We start from the raw sequence: 21,736 nt of genomic DNA on the forward strand, positions 1-21,736 counted from the left end.
TTCAAAAATTTTCTATAGATATAAAATTTTGACAAAATTTTCTATAGAAATAAAATTTTGACAAAATTTTCTATACAAATAATGAAACTAAAAATTTGCAAAAAAATTTTAAAAAAATTGTATGTTGTCAAAATTTTGTACAGAAATAAAATTTTGGCATTCTCTAATTGTTGCAAAATTTTCTATAGAAATAAAATAATTTGCAAAAAATTTCTATAGAAATAAAATTTTGACAACATTCTCCATAGAAATAAACTTTTGACAAAACTTTCAATAGAAATAATATTTTGACAAAATTTTCCAAAAAAAAAAACTGTTTATAGAAATAAAATTTTGACAAAATTTTCTATAGAAATAAAATTTTGCAAAAATGTTCTATAGAAATAAAATTTTTCAAAAATTTACTGTAGACATAAAATAAAATTTTGCAAAAATTTTCTATATAAATATAATTTTGGAAAAATGTTCTACGGATTTGAAAGTTAGCGATAACATTCTATAAAAATAAAATTGTGCAAAAATTTACTATAGATATAAAATTTTGCAAACACGTTCTATGAAAATAAAATTTTGCCAAAAATTTTTAAAAAAATTATATGTTGACAATATTTTGTACAGAAGTAAAATTTTTACATTCTCTAGAAAAATAAAATTTACACAAAATGTTTATATAAATTCAATATAAAACATATATTTCGACTAAAACAACATTTTTTTTATACTAACCATAATATGATCAACAACTTCAAACTAAGATTTTTTTATTTGGTTGATTTTAGGCAAAATTTTAGCAGATTATTTTTGGCACGAGTGGCAACCGTGTCCGAAAGTTAAATCTGGGGATCGTCTTATATGGATACTGTAGATAAATATAGGTTGACATGAATCAATATATCAATTTTTGCATGATTGCTGAACGACGTATACAGGGTGGCTGATATGTAATGCAACAAAGTAGAGGGCTATAGTAAAACTAAAACAAAAAATGTCGGAAATAAATCAACATCACGAAAACGGCAAAGAGCCATCTTGAGATGATTTGGCATAAAAGACCAACGAATTGAGATCCGGAGATTTTGATGGCCAATTTGCTGTAGAAATGAAATGACGAACCTCATTTTAAGCCATTCGTGGTTGGTTGGTGGAATGTCCGCAGATTACGACCGAAATGTTTATATGTCCAGGACTTCAATAACGGCTTTATGATATTGTCCCGATAATATTCTATATTTCTATACTATAGAAATAAAATTTTACAAAATTTTCTATAAAAATTATTTATTGCAAAATTTTCTATAGAAATAAAATTTTCCTAAAATTTACTATAGAAATAAAATTGTGCTAAAATTTTCTATAGAATAAAGTTTTGCAAAAATTTTCTATAGAAATAAAATTTTGCACAAATTTTCTATACAATGAAAATTGTGCAAAAATTTTCTACAGAAAAAAAAATTTACAAAAATTTTCAATACAAATAAAGTTTTGACAAAATTTGCTATAGAAATAAAATTTTGCTAAAATTTCCTATTTTCAAATTTTTCCAAAAATGACTATGGAAATAACATTTTGCAAAATTTTTTATAGAAATAAAATTTGGCAAAATTTTCGATAGAAATAAAATTTTGCAAAAATTTTCCGTAGAAATACAATTTTGCAAAAATTTTCTATAGAATTAAAATTTGCAATCATTTTCTATAGAAATAAAATTTTGAAAAAATTTTCTACAGAAATAAAATTTTGAAAAAATTTTCTATAGGAATAATATTTATATAGAATTTTCTATAGAAATAAAATGTTGACAAAATTTTCTATAGAAATAAAATTTTACAAAAGTATTCTATAGAAATAAAATTTTGCTAGAATTTTCTATAGAAATAAAATTTTGCAAAAATTTTCTATAGAAATAAAATTTTGCAAAAATTTTTTATAGAAATAACATTTTGCAAAAATTTTCTATAATAATAAAATTTATCGAAAATTTTCTATAATAATAAAATTTATCGAAAATGTTCTATAGAAATAAAATTTTGCAAAAATTTTCTATAGAAATAAAATTTTACAAAAATATTCTATAGAAATAAAATTTTGCTAAGATTTTCTATAGAAATAAAATTTTGCAAAAATTTTCTATAATAATAAAATTTATAGAAAATTTTCTATAGAAATAAAATTTTGCTAAAATTTTCTATAGAAATAAAGTTTTGCAAAAATTTTTCTATAGAAATAAAATTTTGCAAAAATGTTCTATAATAATAAAATTTAGCAAAAATTTTCTATAGAAATAAAATTTTGCACAAATTTTCTATAGAAATGAAATTTTGCAAAAGAAGTTCTATATAAGGTTAGGTTAGGTTATGTGGCAGCCCGATGTATCAGGCTCACTTAGGCTATTCAGTCCATTGTAATTCCATAGTGGTGAACTTCTCTCTTAGGTTAGGTTAGGTTAGGTGGCAGCCCGATATATCAGGCTCACTTAGACTATTCAGTCCATTGTGATACCACATTGGTGAACTTCTCTCTTATCACTGAGTGCTGCCCGATTCCATATTAAACTCAATGACAAGGGACCTCCTTTTTATAGCCGAGTCCGAACGGCGTTCCACATTGTGGTGAAACCACTTAGAGAAGCTTTGAAACCCTCAGAAATGTCACCAGCATTACTGAGGAGGGATAATCCACCGCTGAAAAACTTTTTGGTGTTCGGTCGAACCCACGACCTTGTGTATGCAAGGCGGGCATGCTAACCATTGCACCACGGTGGCTCCCAAGTTCTATATAAAATTTTGCACAAATTTTCTATAGAAATGAAATTTTGCAAAAATTTATTATTGAAATAAAATTTTGAAAATATTTTCTATAGAAATAAAATGTTGACGATATACTTCTACCCTGTATATTCTCCAGTTACATGCCCTTCCAAAGATTAGTGTACATCTCATAATAAAACTCATACTCTTCCAACTTCTCTGGTGCATTCCTTTATAACTGAATATCATAATCACATGTCCATTGTGTTATTATCCTTCGAATGGCAAAACATTCTACTTCACAAAACCACCTCCTAATGTTTTCATACCAATTCCAATTTATTAATTTTTGTCACAGCTGTTCAATAAATTGTCATTGGTATTTCTATATCGTCCATAGACAATTCGTTTGCCAAATTTCTTTGACACCTACCAACCAACTAGCAATGATGATGCCATAAACCAAGTTCACACTGCGTACAAATGTATCCCCTGGGGCATGTTTATGAAACTTTTCAAATATTCGCGCTTTAGATTAATCCTGACTGTCTCTATACTGCGGGGGAGGATGTATGTGGATGTAGTGTAACTGCACATATGAAATATCCACAAGCAGTTATCAATTTATTTTGGGGGTGGTGGGGGTGGTGAATTTGGGTTAGGATTGTCCCATGTATAGTGAGTGGCATAATGAAGAATTGCACAATAATGACCGGCAAAGAGAGAATGATAATGATGTCATTGAAGAGGGTCTGGTAGAAGTTCATTTAGCCAAGAAATCCATACTCACTCCTATGGACTCTAGAATCTTATATATATATGAGGGTATGTATGTGTGTGCATTCACGAACTAAATCCCAATCGTAAAGAGCATGCACTCAAAATTTCAATCGCTCGGGATCAAACTAACACTGTGGCCCCTTATTATAAAATAAGCTCACATGTGTGTGAGATATGAGGAATATTGTGAGTGCATCTTATTCTCTTCTCTGTTTGATGTCTCTTGGGCTCATACTCCCTTTGTATTTTCTATATGAAATCTCTTTGAAGTGCATTTAATTCTATTCAATTAAGAATTATGTCTATTGATTGATTTTGCCTACATAACTGTGTAGGTTTAAAGGAATATGTGTCAGACTTCCGGTGCATTCTTTTATGTCTCTGGGGTATGTTTATCATGGTCTTATTGTTGTTGGTGTCAATAGCATAATTGTTGGGCTGACATTCATCCTTTGTCTTCATGATTAACCTTTGTGGGTACAAAAAGGAACCACATATAAAATTCATAAGTCCTATATCTACCATCAAAGGAAGGGGGTCAATATTTTACCCATTTTATTGCTACCAATCGATATATCAGTTAATAAACACGATTGCAATAAAAAACAAGTAAGAAAAGTCTACAGTCGGGCGGGGAAGACTAAATTATATGCCTTACTATCATGTAGACCAACATTTTTGGTACCATCTCAAACCCGTAAATATTATTTTAATTCGATTGGTAGAATTCTTCATATTTTGGTAGATTTTGCAAAATGTGCCTCTTTAACTAAATAGTAGTTCACAATTTTTTATAGAAATAAAATTTTGACATCATTAGAAATGAAATAAAATTTTGACAAAATTTTCTATCGAAATAGAATTTTGACAAAATTTTCTATAGAAATAAAATATTGAAAAAAGTTCTACTGAAATAAAATTTTAACAAAATCTTCTATAGAAATAAAATTTTGACAATATTTTCTATAGAAATAAAATGTTGACAAAATTTTCTATAAATTCAATATAAAACATATATTTCGACTAAAACAACATTTTTATACCCTCCACCATAGGATGGGGGTATATTAACTTTGTCATTCCGTTTGTAAGACATCGAAATATTGCTCTAAGACCCCATAAAGTATATATATTCTGGGTCGTGGTGAAATTCAGAGTCGATCTGAGCATGTCCGTCCGTCCGTCCGTCCGTCTGTTGAAATCACGCTAACTTCCGAACGAAACAAGCTATAGACTTGAAACTTGGCACAAGTAGTTGTTATTGATGTAGGTCGGATGGTATTGCAAATGGGCCATATCGGTCCACTTTTACGTATAGCCGCCATATAAACGGACCCCCAAATTTGGCTTGCGATTGCTCTAAGAGAAGTAAATTTCATCCGATCCGGCTGAAATTTGGTACATGGTGTTAGTATATGGTCTCTAACAATCATGCAGAAATTGGTCCATATAAGCCGATTCCCCGATTTGGCTTGCGGAGCGTCTAAGATAAAATAAAATTTCATCCGATCCGGCTGAAATTTGTTACATGGTGTTGGTATATGTTCTGTACCGACCATGCAAAAATTGGTCCACATCGGCCCATAAGTATATATAGCCCCCATATAAACCGATTCACAGATTTGACCTCCGGAGCCTCTTAGAGGCGCAAAATTCATCCGATCCGGTTAAAATATGGTACGTGGTGTTAGGATATGGTCCCTAACAACCATGCAATAATTGGTCCATATCGGTCCATAATTATATATAGCCCCCATATAAATCGATCCCCAAATTTGTCCTCCGGAGCCTCTTAGAGGAGCAAAAGTCATCCGATCCGACTGAAATTTGGTACGTGCTGTTAGTATATTGTCTCTAACAACCATGCGAAAATTGGTCCATATCGGTCCATAAGTATATATAGCCCCCATATAAGCCGATTACCAGATTTGAACTCCGGAGCCTCTTAGAGGAGCAAAATTCATCCGATCCGGTTAAAATTTGGTACGTGGTGTTAGTATATGGTCCCTAACAACCATGCAATAATATGTCCATATCGGTCCATAATTATATATAGCCCCCATATAAATCGATTCCCAGATTTGTCCTCCGGAGCCTCTTGGAGGAGCAAATTCATCCGATCCGGTTGAAATTTGGAACATGGTGTTAGAATGTGGTCTCTAACAAACACGCAAGAATTGGTCCATATCGGTCCATAATTATATATAGCCCCCATATAAACCGTTCCCCAGATTTGATCTCCGGAGCCCCTTGGAGGAGCAAAATTCATCCGATCCGGTTGAAATTTGCAACGTGTTGTTAGTATAAGGCCGCTAATAACAATGCCAAAATTGGTCCATATCGGTCTATAGTTATATATGGCCGATCCCCAATCACACAAAAATTGGTCCATATCGGTTCATAATCATGGTTGCCACTCGAGCCAAAAATATTCAACCACAATTTTATTTTTATAGAAAACATTGTCAAAATGTTATTTCTATAGAAAATTTTGTCAAAATTTTATTTCTATAAAAAATTTTGTCAAAATTTTATTTCTATAGAAAATTTTGTCAAAATTTTATTTCTATAGAAAATTTTGTCAAAATTTTATTTCTATAGAAAATTTTGTCAAAATTTTATTTCTATGGAAAATTTTGTCAAAATTTTATTTCTATAGAAAATTTTGTCAAAATTTTATTTCTATAGAAAATTTTGTCAAAATTTTATTTCTATAGAAAATTTTGTCAAAATTTTATTTCTATAAAAAATGTTGTCAAAATTTTATTTCTATAGAAAATTTTGTCAAAAGTTTATTTCTATAGAAAATTTTGTCAAAATTTTATTTCTATAGAAAATTTCGTCAAAATTTTATTTCTATAGAAAATTTTGTCAAATTTTTATTTCTATAGAAAATTTTGTCAAAATTTTATTTCTATAGAAAATTTTGTCAAAATATTATTTCTATAGAAAATTTTGTCAAAATTTTATTTCTATAGAAAATTTTGTCAAAATTTTATTTCTAAAAAAAATTTTGTCAAAATTTTATTTCAATAGAAAATTTTTTCCAAATTTTATTTCTATAGAAAATTTTTTCCAAATTTTACTTCTATAGAAAATGTTGTCAAAATTTTATTTTGTCAAAATTTTAGTTCTATAGAAACTTTAAACTTAATTATATACGTATTTAATCGGTTTTTTTAGTTTAATATATACCACGTATGAACTATGTGGTATATATTACGGTGTTAGGAAGTTTTAAGATACCTTGCTATCGGTAAGTGTTACCGCAACCCAAGTAATTCGATTGTGGATGGGGGGTACATAAGGTACATAAGGTGGAGGGTACATAAGCTTCGGCCTGGCCGAACTTACGGCCGTATATACTTGTTTTATACTAACTACAATATGACCAACAACTTCAAACTAAAATTTTTTATTTGACAAAATATTTTATAGAAATAAAACTTTCACAAAATTTTTATAGAAATAAAATTTTGACAAAATTTTCTATAGAAATAAAGTTTTTACAAAACTTTCGATGGAAATAAAATTTGACAAAATTTTCTATAGAAATAAAATTTTGACAAAATTAAATTAGCCCAAGCTTTTGGAGATTTATTATAGGCTTCAATGCCAATGAAAATTGCAAGGATTTGTTTTTTTATTTTATTTTTTTTTTCGTTTTGCAATAGAAGCCATATACATTGAAACTCTAATGGTGAAAAAAGCCCTCGTATATTTCCATTACAGGCAGATTAAAAATGTATCGAAAGGAATCCTTTCGTAAGGCATATTCAATATTAAAATTTACAATAGATAATTCCTGTTCATTTGCGTTCTTGTGGTAAATCCATACTAGAGATAAAAAAAGTTGTTGGCAATATTTTTAATAAAAGCACAAGCTTTATTTTTTCGATAAACACAAAAATCCCAGTCCATAGTTGGTTTTTGTCAGTAATAATGATGAGCATTTGTTGGGATTTAAAATCCTTTCCAAAGCAAACAAACAAACAAAAACGAAATCCTTGTACTGTACTCATTATTGGTTATACACTACGTTGGGAAAGAGAAGGATGTTGGGAAACCAGGATGCCTGGAATGGGCTAGGGCAACTGACGTTAAATAATGTCAACAAAGTCCAGTTCATAATGCTGGTAACCAACAAAATATGAGCCATACTCATAGGACGAAAATAAATGAAAATGTTTGTGAAAGATCAGGGAATTGACAATACAATGAATTTTATTCTTGGGTCTGTTAAAAATGAGAAATTCTTGCAGTTTATTAAACTTGATTATATATATTTAAGACTTCAATCAGCCAATGTGCAAATCTCGAATGAGCTTTAACTGTGTAATAATGAAACAAATCCTTTAGAGCTATACAACGAAACATTTTTGCTTTGATCTAAAGTTACACCAATTTCGGCCAGGTGGCAATTTCGACCATCAAATAATAAAAAAGACAGTCATCCACAATCTCCAGGGTATCAAAACCAAAGTATTAAGGTGAAGGTCAAAATCGTTGGATCCAAGAAAACTTTTTATAACCCCCCACCCCCCCCCCCCACTTTGAATCAAGTTATACTAACTTTGTCTAAATTTTATTTCTGTAGAAAATGTTGTCAAAATTTTAGTTCTATTGAAAATGTTGTCAAAATTGTATTTCTATAAAAAATGTTGTCAAAATTTTATTTCTATAAAAAATTTTGTCAAAATTTTATTTCTATAGAAAATTTTGTCACAATTTTATTTCGATAGAAAATTTTGTCAAAATTTAATTTGTAGGGCAAATTTTGTAAAAATTTTATTTATATTGAAAATTATGTAAAAATTTTATTTCTGTAAAAAATCTTACCAAAATTGTATTTCTATAGAAAATTTTATCAAAATTTCATTTCTATAGAAAATTTTGTCAAAGTTTTATTTCAGCCAATGTGCAAATCTCGAATGAGCTTTAACTGTCCATCAGGTGTAATAATGAAAGAAATCCAACAGAGCTACACAAAGAAACATTTTTGCTTTGATCTAAAGTTATACCAACACAATATGAGGTGGCAATTTCAGCCATCAAATAATAAAACAGACAGTCATCCACAATCTCCAGGGTATCATCCACAATCTCCAGGGTAGCAAAACCAAACTATTAAGGTGAAGGTCAAAATCGTTGGATCCAAGAAAACTTTTTATACTCCCCCCTTTCGGATTTTATTCCTGTAGAAAATTTTGTCAAAATTTTATATCTATAGAAAATTCTGTCAATATTTTAGTTATATGGAAAATTTTGTCCAAATTTTATTTCTATAGAAAATTTTGTCCAAATTTTATTTCTATAGAAAATTTTGTCAAAATTTTATTTCTATAGAAATTTTGTCAAAATTTTATTTCTGTAGAATATTTTGTCAAAATTTAATTTGTAGGGCAAATTTTGTCAAAATTTTATTTATATTGAAAATTATGTAAAAATTTTATTTCTGTAAAAAATCTTACCAAAATTGTATTTCTATAGAAAATTTTTTTCAAAATTTTATTGCTATAGAAAATTTTGTAAACAGCTTTTTATAGAAAAATTTGTCAAAGTTTTTTTTTTTTTTTTATAGAAAAATTTGTGAAAGTTTTATTTCTAGAGAACATTTTGTCAAAGTTTTATTTCTATGAACATTTTTATCATAATTTTATATTTATAGAAAATTTTGTCAAAATTTTATTGCTAGAGAAAACTTTGTCAAAATTTTATTTCTATATAAAATTTTGTGAAAATTTTATTTCTATAGAAAATTTTGTCGAAATTTTATTTCTATAGAAAATTTTGTCAAAATTTTATTTCTATAGAAAATTTTGTGAAAATTTTATTTCTATAGAAAATTTTGTTAAAATTTTATTTCTATAGAATATTTTATCAAAATTTTATTTCTACAGAAAATTTTTTTCAAAATTTTATTGCTATAGAAAATTTTGTCAAAATTTTATTCCTTTAGAAAATTTTATTTCTATAGAAAATGTTGTCAATTTTTTTTCAGTGTATATCTAACTTACAATTTCTTTGTTTCTTTCTTTATTGACAGTTTTATTAAATATTATTAGGCGACAGTGCTAAGACCCATGGTACAGGTTACATACAATTCGGTCTGTTCAAACTTCCAGGCATATTTTTTGTAGATTTTTTTTTGCCTCACGTAGTCTCACACCTTAAACCTTAAAAACCTTTTAACAAAAGTTTTGTTTACCCCCCGCACGAGTATATTGTGGATGGTATAATTGAAACGTAAAAAGAATTATCCTTAGTTAAATTTAAATTAAATTTTGTCAAAATTTTATTTGTAGAGCAAATTTTTTCAAAGTTTTATTTAAATTGAAAATTATGTAAAAATTTTATTTCTGTAAAAAATCTTACCAAAATTATATTTCTATAGAAAATTTTATCAAAATTTAATTTCTATAGAAAATTTTGTAAACATTTTTTTTATAGAAAAATTTGTCAAAGTTTTTTTTTTTTATAGAAAAATTTGTGAAAGTTTTATTTCTAGAGAACATTTTGTCAAAGTTTTATTTCTATGAACATTTTTATCATAATTTTATATTTATATAAAATTTTGTCAAAATTTTATTTCCACATAAAATTTTTTTCAAAATTTTATTGCTATAGAAAATTTTGTCAAAATTTTATTTCTCTAGAAAATTTTGTCAAAATTTTATTTCTATAGAAAATTTTGTCATTTTTTTTGCCCAGTGTATGATCTAACTTACAATTTCTTTGTTTCTTTCATTATTGCCAGTTTTATTAAAAATTATTAGGCGACAGTGCTAAGTTCCATGGTACAGGTTACATACAATTCGGTCTGGTCAAACTTTCAGGCATATTTTTTGTAGATTTGTTTTTTGCCTCACGTAGTCTCACACCCTAAACCTTATAGCACAAGTTTTGTTTACCCCCCGCACGAGTATATTGTGGATGGCATAATTGAAACGTAAAAAGAATTATCCTTATTTAAATTTAAATTAAATTTTGTCAAAATTTTATTTCTGTAGAATATTTTGTCAAAATTTTATTTAAATTGAAAATTATGTAAAAATTTTATTTCTGTAAAAAATCTTACCAAAATTGTATTTCTATAGAAAATTTTATCAAAATTTATTTCTATAGAAAATTTTGTAAACGGCTTTTTATAGAAAAATTTTTCAAAGTTTTTTTTTCAAGAGAAAAATTTGTCAAAGTTTTATTTCCATGAAAATTTTTATCCTAATTTTATATTTATAGAAAATTTTGTCAAAATTTTATTGCTATAGAAAACTTTGTCAAAATTTTATTTCTATAGAAAATTTTGTGAAAATTTTATTTCTATAGAAAATTTTGTCAAAATTTTATTTCTATAGAAAATTTTGTGAAAATTTTATTTCTATACAAAATTTTGTTAAAATTTTATTTCTATAGAATATTTTATCAAAATTTTATTTCTACAGAAAATTCTTTTCAAAATTTTATTGCTATAGAAAATTTTGTCAAAATTTTATTCCTCTAGAAAATTTTGTCAAAATTTTATTTCTCTAGAAAATTTTGTCGTTTTTTTTTTTCAGTGTATGATCTAACTTACAATTTATTTGTTTCTTTCTTTATTGACAGTTTTATTAAATATTATTAGGCGACAGTGCTAAGATCCGTGGTACATGTTACATACAATTCGGTCTGGTCAAACTTTCAGCCATATTTTTTGGCTCACGTAGTCTCACACCTTAAAAATCTTATAATAAAAGTTTTGTTTACCTCCCGCACGAGTATATTGTGGATGGCATAATTGAAACGTAAAAAGAATTATCCTTATTTAATTCAAGTTGAATGTCAGAGAAATTATAATTGAATAGCGTCTCATAAGTTATGCAAAAGTTTGCAAAAATCCATTCAATGGCATAAAAGGCAACAAAGGCCCATATCAAGATAAAAGAAATCATTCAGAGTTTTCTTTTTTTTTTACTTAGTTATAAAATATATGTGATTATCAGACCATTTGTTGAATACAATGATGAATAAGGAGTTTTGTAAAGGAAAACATGGGGGGAATTTGCAAATGGAAAAATCTTTTTGGTTTACAACACAAAACACATTGCCAATCCCATTGATTCGCAAAACTCACAATCACGAAGGAAGAAGGACAAAGTTCCGGATATTCTGAATTTGAAAATAAAAATGAATTGAAATGAATATGGCAAAAGGTAAAAATGATAGCTAAACAACAACACCAAAAAATGAAAGTCAGGTAGCCAAGTTGATATTTGAATACAAAAGGTCTTGATTGATAATAATGTTGGTTATGCACGCTAAAGCTTTCAAGCAATGAAGAGAAAGTGCGACAGGGAAAGGTGGCAAACACAAGCACAAGCCTTAAACGGAAACGGAAATGTAGAAATGATTACAGTGTTCAATACAGCACCTACCCCCTAAATGGCTACCTATCTCAAATCCCATTGAAAGGCATTTATTGACTGTTAGTAATACTAATGAAGCAAATTGAATATAATTTCGTATTGCATGTCCATAATGTCCTTGTTGCGATGCCATGTCATATCTTCTAAGGATATTGAAAATGCACAACAAGCGCCGCCAAACACATCCATTATCCCTGTCTTTTCACCGGAGTGACTGCATTTTTGGTATTGCTACTTCCACTCTGTGTTTCATTGTGCTTCATAACTGATTTTTCAAATTATCAAGGAGACTTCACCAAGGACTTTTAGGATAGTCTCACTTCACCTCAATACTGAACCAGTGTAGTCTCCATTGAGATGTTAATATTACTCCCTTAAGAAAACCGATGACAACACCGATAATAGTAACTTTTATAGATTGACTGATATTTGTGAAAATACCGTGGAGAACTTTGTCTTTTATGTAGAACCAGAACATAAGAATTATACCAGAGTATAGGGAAGAACAAAATAATGATGCATCTTTTGACGTCGTCTAGTCTGCTACTGAAATGTGATGAAAAGATTATGGACAATAAATATTCATAAAAAAGAAGGGAAGAATGGCCAATGGACAGAGGTACATTTTCGTAAAGAATTAGAAATAAAATTTTGACAAAATTTTCTAAAAAAATATTAATAAAATTTTCAATAGAATTAAAATTTTGACAAAATTTTCTATAGAAATTAAATTTTGACAAAATTTTCTATAGAAATAAAATTTTGACAAAATTTTCTATAGAAATTAAATTTTGACAAAATTTTCTATAGACATAAAATGTTGGCAAACTTTCCCATAGAAATACATTTTTGACAAATTTTTCTATAGAAATAAATTTTTGACAAATTTTCCTATAGAACTGAAATTTGGACAAAATTTTTCATAGAAATGAAATTTTGACAAAAATTTGTATAGAAATAAAATTTTGAAAATGAAATTCTATAGAAATGAAATGTTGACAAAATTTTCTATGGAAATAAATTTTCGACAAAAATTTCTATAGAAATAAAAATGTAACAAAATTTTCCATAGAAATAAAATTTTGAGAACATTTTTTATAGAAATAAAATTTTGATAAAATTTTCTATAGAAATAAAATTTTGACAAAATTTTCTACAGAAATAAAGTTTTGACACAATTTTTTATAGAAATAAAATTTTGACAAAAATTTTGATAGAAATAAAATTTTGATAAAATTTTCTATATAAAAAAAATTTTGACAAATTTTTCTATAGAAATAAAATTTTGGTAGAAGTTTTTATAAAAATAAAATCATGACACAATTTTGTATAGAAATAAAATCTTGACGCAAATTTCTACAGAAATAAAATTTTAGAACAATTTTCAATAGAAATAAAATTTTGGTAAAATTTTTTATTGAAATGAAATTTTGACAAAATCTTCTACAGAAAAAAAAAATTGACAAAATTTTCTACAAAAATAAAATTTTGACAAAATGTTTTATAAAAAAATTAAATTTTGATAAAATTCTCTATAGAAATAAAATTTTGACAAAATTTTCTGTAGAAATGATATTTCGAAAAAATTTTCTATCGAAATCAAATTTTCACAATAGAAGTGAAATTTTGATAAAATTTTCTATAGAAATAAAATTTTGACAAAATTTTCTATAGAAATAAAATTTTGACAAAATTTTCTATAGAAATAAGTTTTTGACAAAATTTTTTTTAAAATAAAATTTTGACAAAATCTTCTATACAAATAAAATTTTGACGAAATTTTCTATAAAAATACATTTTGAAAAAATTTTCTTTAGAAATATAATGTTGCCAAATTTTCTATAGAACTAAAATTTTGACAAAATTTTTTTATATAAAATTTTATAAAATCTATAGAAATATATTTTTGAAAAAATTTTCTATTAAATAAAATTTTGACAAAAGTATCTATAGAAATAAAATATTTACAAAATTATCGATAGAAATTACAATTTGACAAAATTTTCTTTATAATTAAAATGTTGACAAAATTTCCTATAGAAATAAAGTTTTGACACAATTTTCTATAGAAATAAAATTTTGACAAAATCTTCTATAGAAATAAAATTTTGACGAAATTTTCTATAAGAATTACATTTTGACAAAATATTCTTTAGAAATAAACTGTTGACAAAATTTTCTTTAAAAATAAAATTTGGACAAAATTTTCTATAGAAAATTTTGACAAAATTTTCTATAGAAATTGAATTTTGGCACAATTTTCTATAGAAATAAAATTTTGACAAAATTTTCTATAGAAATAAAATTTTGACAAAATTTTCTATAGAAATAAGTTTTTGACAAAATTTTCTATAAAATGAAATTTTGACAATATCTTCTATAGAAATAAAATGTTGACGAAATTTTCTATAAAAATACATTTTGAAAAAATTTTCTTTAGAAATAAAATGTTGACAAAATTTTCTTTAGCAATAAAATGTTGACAAAATTTTCTTTAGAAATAAAATTGTGACAAAATTTTCTATAGAAAATTTTGACAAAATTTTCTATAGAAATTGAATTTTGGCACAATTTTCTATGGAAATAAGTTTTTGACAAAATGTTCTATGAAATAAAATTTTGACAAAATCTTCTATAGAAATAAAATGTTGACGAAATTTTCTATAAAAATACATTTTGAAAAAATTTTCTTTAGAAATAAAATGTTGCCAAATTTTCTATACAAATAAAATTTTGACAAAATTTTCTATAGAAATAACATTTTGACAAAATTTCCTATAGAAATAAAATTTTGATAAAAGTGTTTATAAAAATAAAATCGTGACAAAATTTTCTATAGAAAGGAAATTTGGACAAAATTTTCCATAGAAATAAAATTTTGACAAAATTTTCTTTAGAAATAAAATGTTGACAAAATTTCCTATAGAAATAAAATTTTGACAACACTTTCTATAGAAATAAAATTTTGCCAAAATCTTCTATAGAAATAAAATTTTGACGAAATTTTCTATAAGAATTACATTTGGACAAAATTTTCTTTAGAAAAAAATGTTGACAAAAAATTTTCTATAGAAATAAAATTTTGACAAAATTTTCTATAGAAATAAGTTTTTGACAAAATTTTCTATAAAATAAAATTTTGACAAAATCTTCTATAGAAATAAAATGTTGACGAAATTTTCTATAAAAATAAAATTTTGACAAAATTTTCTTTAGAAATAAAATGTTGCCAAATTTTCTATAGAAATAAAATTTTGACAAAATTTTCTATAGAAACAGCATTTTGACAAAAATTTCTATAGAAATAAAATTTTGACAAAATTTTCTATAGCAATAAAATTTGACAAAATTTTCTATAGAAATAAATTTTTGACAAAATTTTCTATAGAAATAAAATTTTGACAAAATCTTCTATAGATGTAAAATTTTGACGAAATTTTCTATAAAAATACATTTTGAAAAAATTTTCTTTAGAAATAAAATGTTGACAAAATTTTCTATAGAAGTAAAATTTTGACAAAATTTTCTATAGAAATAACATTTTGACAAAATTTTTTTACATAAAATTTTATAAAATCTATAGAAATAAATTTTTGAAAAAATTTTCTATTAAATAAAATTTTGACAAATTTATCTATAGAAATAAAATATTGACGAAATTTTCTATAGAAATTAGAATTTGACAAAATTTTCTTTAGAATTAAAATGTTGACAAAATTTCCTATAGAAATAAAGTTTTGACACAATTTTCTATAGAAATAAAATTTTGACAAAAATTTTGATAAAATTTTCTATAGAAATGAAATTTTGACAAATTTTTCTATAGAAATAAAATTTTGATAGAAGTTTTTATAAAAATAAAATCATGACACAATTTTGTATAGAAATAAAATCTTGACGCAAATTTCTACAGAAATAAAATTTTAGAAAAATTTTCTATAGAAATAAAAGTTTGACAAAATTTTCTAAAGAAATAAAATTTAATGAAATTTTCTATAGAAATAAAATTTTGTCAAAAATTTCTATAGAAATAAAATTTTACACAATTTTTATAGAAATAAATTTTGAGAAAATTTTCTATAGAAATAAAATTTTGGCAAGTTTTTTTTTAGAAAAATCAAATATTGACAAAATTTTCTTTAGAAATAAAGTGGTGACAAAATTTTTTATAGAAATAAAATATTGACAAATATTTCTATAGAAATGTAATTTTAACTAAATTTTCTATAAAAATGAAATTTTGACAAAATTTTGGACGGAAAAAATTTTTCAATATAATTTTCCATATATATTTTGTATAGTAATGAACTTTCTGACAAAATTTCTTATCGAAATGAAATTTTGACATTTGTTTTTTTTTTATAGAAATGAAATTTTGACAAAATTTTCTATAGAAATAAAATTTTGACAAAATGTTTATAGAAATAAAATTTTCGATAGGAATAACATTTTCCAAAATTTTCTATAGAAACAATTTTTTTTTGTTTGGTAGATTATTTATGGTTCGTGTGGCAGTCGTGTATGCAACATAGCTACCTCAAGTATACGGTTACTGGATTACAGCGGCATCTGCCATTAGACGCCACCTCAAGTATACGATTACTGAATTACTGCGGCATCCCCCATTAGACCCACTGTCTCCCTTGTTAAGCTTTTGTAGTTCGTCATGTTTCTTGTTTCCATCCATTCTCCTAACAACTTTAATCTTATCGCAGCTTCGCTTTTGATCTGAACTTCTATAGGTCTTAAGTCCAATATCCTCTACAAGGTTTTTATTGATGTTGTCTTCATTATGCCAAGACAACATGTCCGTTGGACCCGTTGTTAAATTTAAATGTGTCACACACTTCCTCTCCATTGATGTCCAAAATACTGTCGATGTGTATGTCAGAATTGACCTTATTATGCTCTCATATTTTGAGTGCCTCAACTTTGAATATTGTACCCATTTAGAGCCCATTGTTCTTCTACACAGTAACCAACATTTGTAGGCTTCCAATTCAGTTTCTTGTCTAAGATTATACCGAAGTACTTTATTTTATGAGAAACTGGTATCGTCTTGCCCAAAGAACTCGGTTCGATATATTCAGCAATTTTAGTCCTTCCAGTGAATACATATAATTCTGTCTTCTTCGGGTTAAGTTTCAGGCCCCTAGGTCTTCTCAAGTCATATGCCATCCTTACGACCCTTACTCCTACAGAGTCTGTTGGGATCAATTATCTGCTGAAGTACTATAATATCGTCTTAATAACATAAGGGTTCAAATCCCTCCTCAGCTCGTACCCCAGGTGGGCTATGTACAGTTTATACCCATACTAGTGGCAAATGATGAATTCATGTCATATCTTCCCAAAAGAAATATTTTCTTGGCAATCCTTCCCAATCAACATGTTTTTCACTATCTGTTAGAAATTTGGAAATTTCTCGCAAGACATCGAATACAAAGACTTCAATTATGGATGGTCACACAATTTTCAAGTGTACAAGTGTAGGATAAATATATATCCACCCAAAAGAGGACGCGAGCTATGAAGAAAAATTGATGCAAAAAAAGAACCTTCAACCGCAAGATGCAACAAATTGGTTGTGATTACTGAGCGAACTTTTAACACTGTCCAGAGATAGAGACGTCCTAGACATTTTGTTCTATACAAAGTAAGAGATAAACGAAATATACTTCCTAGGGCAAAGGGTATAGAAGGGTAGAACTTATTTCACAGCACAGACCTTCGAATGTAGCGTTGCTTTGGATGAAGGATAGGCGAAATATTGCAACTTTTTGACTTCATTTAACTACCGGAAAAACTCATCTCGCCAACACCAACATCAATGCAGACAGAATAACAAACATCCTATCAAATTTATTACAAATCCACAAAGCAAACGTAGACTGGGTGGAGAGATGTTTTTACGTAGCGGTTTTTTTGCTTAGTTTTCGCAGTTGTTGTGCTAATTTTCATTTCCAAGTCTCATTTAATTTCAAATCATTTTTTGGAGGACAAAAAGAGGAAACAAAGTTATTGTTGATAATTTTAAAAATCATGGTGACCTGCAATTTGTCAAAGTAATAAAATCCAGATATTGGTAATATAGAGTTTGGAATTCGTGTCTCTCCTTTCCAGGTTGCTTGGCGATACTGATTTTGATTGAATTACATACTGGCTGTAAATATTACAGACATACACACATATTTTTATACCCTCCACCATAACACATCGAAATATTGCTCTAATACCCCATAAAGTATATATATTCTGGGTCGTGGTAAAATTCTGAGTCGATCTAAGCATGTCCGTTAGATAGGGTCACGAAAAAAAGTTGATGCGGTCACCCCCCAGTTTTGTAGCATATTCGAAGACAATTTCAGAACACCAAAACTTTTTTTTTCCGTGCACCCTACGACCCCCCGAAATAAAATTTATTATGCTGTGTCGCCATTTGAAGTCCGATCGAAAAGAAACGCATATCGTTGTTCGTGGTTGATCAGGAAATACATCAATTAGAAAATTATTAATAAACCTTATAAATAAACGTGATGAAAACAGTAGGCTCTCAAGTTGTTCTAGCAAAAACACATGCACTTTGCATAACGCAGAAAATGCCGTAGCGCAAACAACGAGTATGTATACAAAGGTACCGTTAGAAATTTACAGATAAACAGGTTTTGTGTTCTAAATGCCTTATAAATCAATTTCGTAGATATGAATAACGATGTGCATGTGGTTTCGATCGGACATTATGACAACACAGCAAAAACTATTTAGTGTTGTGTAGGGTGACCTATTGACTTTTTAAAATCTCTGTAACTTTTTTGTTTATAAATATAATTAAATACTCCGAAAGCAAAAGTTTCATATTTTGTTAAGATCTTTATAATGGTTATTAGAAATGGGCGTCATAGGGGTATACGATGCGAAATAAAAAAATTAAAAATCAAATTTGACGTTGGAGTCAAAAATGACCAATGCACGAAATATAGCCCCTGATCAACCACGAACAACGATATGCGTTTCTTTTCGATCGGGCTTCAAATGACGACACAGCACAATAAATTGTATTTCGGGGGGTCGTAGGGTGCACGGAAAAAAAGTTTTGGTGTTCTGAAATTGTCTTCGAATATGCTACAAAACTGGGGGGTGACCGCATCAACTTTTTTTTTCCTTTAGGCCGTGACCCTATCTAATGTCCGTCCGTCGGTCTGTTGAAATCACGCTAACTTCCGAACGAAACAAGCTATCGACTTGAAACTTGGCGCAAGAAGTTCTTATTGATGTAGGTCGAATGGTATTGCAAATGGGCCATATTGGTTCACTTTTACGTATGGCTTGCGGAGCCTCTAAGAGAAGCCTATTTCATCCGATCTGGCTGAAATTTGGTATATGGTCTCTAACAACCATGCAAAAATTGGTCCATATCGGTTCTTAATTATATATAGCCCCCATATAAACCGATGCCCTGATTTGACCTCCGGAGCCTCTTGAAGGAGCAAAATTCATCCAATCCGGTTGAAATTTGGTAAATTCGCTAGTGTATGGCCGATAACAAACATGTCAAAATTGGTCCGTATCGATCTTTATTATATAGCCCCCAAAGTCACCGATCCCCAATCACAGAAAAATCTCGATTGCCACTCGAGCCAAAAAAAAAATCTACCAAAATTTTATTGCCATAGAAAATTTAGTCAAAATTTTATATTTCTATAGAAAATTTTGTCAAAATTTTATTTCTATAGAAAATTTAGTCAAAATTTTATAGTTCTGTAGAAAGATTAGTCAAAATTTTATTTCTATAGAAAATTTTGTCAAAATTTTATTTCTATAGAAAATTTTGTCAAAATTTTATTTCTATAGAAAATTTTGTCAAAATTTTATTTCTATAGAAAATTTTGTCAAAATTTTATTTCTATAGAAAATTTTGTCAAAAGTTTGTTTTCTATAGAAAATTTTGTCAAAATTTTATTCCTATAGAAATTTTTTTCAAAATTTTATTTCCATAGAAAATTTTGTCAAAATTTTATTTTTATAGAAAATTTTGTCAAAATTTTATTTTTATAGAAAATTTTGTCAAAATTTTATTTCTATAGAAAATTTTGTCAAAATTTTATTCCTATAGAAATTTTTTTCAAAATTTTATTTCCATAGAAAATTTTGTCAAAATTAATTTTTATAGAAAATTTTAAAAATTTTATTTCTATAGAAAATTTTGTCAAAATTTTATTTCCATAGAACATTTTGTCATTACTTTATTCCTATAGAAAATATTGTCAAAATTTTATTTCTATAGAAAATTTTGTCAAAAATTCTATTTCTATAGAAAATTTTGTTAAAATTGAAAAAAATTCATCCAATCCGGTTGAAATTTGGTAAATTCGCTAGTGTATGGCCGATAACAACCATGTCAAAATTGGTCCGTATCGATCTTTATTATATAGCCCCCAAAGTAACCGATCCCCAATCACAGAAAAATCTCGATTGCCACTCGAGCCAAAAAAAAAATTTTCCAAAATTTTATTGCCATAGAAAATTTAGTCAAAATTTTATATTTCTATAGAAAATTTTGTCAAAATTTTATTTCTGTAGAAAATTTTGTCAAAATTTTATTTCTATAGAAAATTTTGTCAAAATTTTATAGTTCTGTAGAAAGACTAGTCAAAATTTTATTTCTATAGAAAATTTTGTCAAAATTTTATTTCTATAGAAAATTTTGTCAAAATTTTATTTCTATAGAAAATTTTGTCAAAAGTTTGTTTTCTATAGAAAATTTTGTCAAAATTTTATTCCTATAGAAATTTTTTTCAAAATTTTATTTCCATAGAAAATTTTGTCAAAATTTTATTTTTATAGAAAATTTTGTCAAAATTTTATTTTTATAGAAAATTTTGTCAAAATTTTATTTCTATAGAAAATTTTGTCAAAATTTTATTCCTATAAAAATTTTTTCAAAATTTTATTTCCATAGAAAATTTTGTCAAAATTAATTTTTATAGAAAATTTTAAAAATTTTATTTCTATAGAAAATTTTGTCAAAATTTTATTTCCATAGAACATTTTGTCATTACTTTATTCCTATAGAAAATATTGTCAAAATTTTATTTCTATAGAAAATTTTGTCAAAAATTCTATTTCTATAGAAAATTTTGTTAAAATTGTATTTCTGTAGAAAATTTTGTCAAAATTTTATTTCTATAGAAAATTTTTCAAAATTTTATTTCCATAGAAAATTTAGTTAAAATTTTATATTTCTATAGAAAATTTTGTAAAAATTTTATTTCTATAGAAAATTGTGTCAAAATTTTATTTCTATAGAAAATTTTGTCAAAATTTTATTTCCATAGAACATTTTGTCATTACTTTATTCCTATAGAAAATTTTGTCAAAATTTTATTTTTATAGAAAATTTTGTGAAAATTTTATTTCCATAGAAAATTTAGTCAAAATTTTATTTCTATAGAAAATGTTGTCAATATTTTATTTCCATAGAAAATTTAGTAAAAATTTTATATTTATATAGAAAATTTTGAAAAATTTTATTTCTATAGAAAATTTTGTCAAAATTTTATTTCTATAGAAATTTTTTTCAAAATTTTATTTCTATGGAAAAATTTGTCAACATTTTATTTCCATAGAAAATTTTGTCAAAATTTTATTTCTATAGAAAATTTCTTTAAAATTGTATTTCTGTAGAACATTTTGTCAAAATTTTATTTCTATAGAAAAATTTGTCAAAATTTTATTTCCATAGAAAATTTAGTCAAAATTTTATATTTCTATAGAAAAAATTGTAAAAATTTTATTTCTATAGAAAAT

The sequence above is a fragment of the Haematobia irritans genome, chromosome 4 (genome assembly GCF_050003625.1).
Source record: "Haematobia irritans isolate KBUSLIRL chromosome 4, ASM5000362v1, whole genome shotgun sequence".
Lineage (NCBI taxonomy): Eukaryota > Metazoa > Arthropoda > Insecta > Diptera > Muscidae > Haematobia > Haematobia irritans.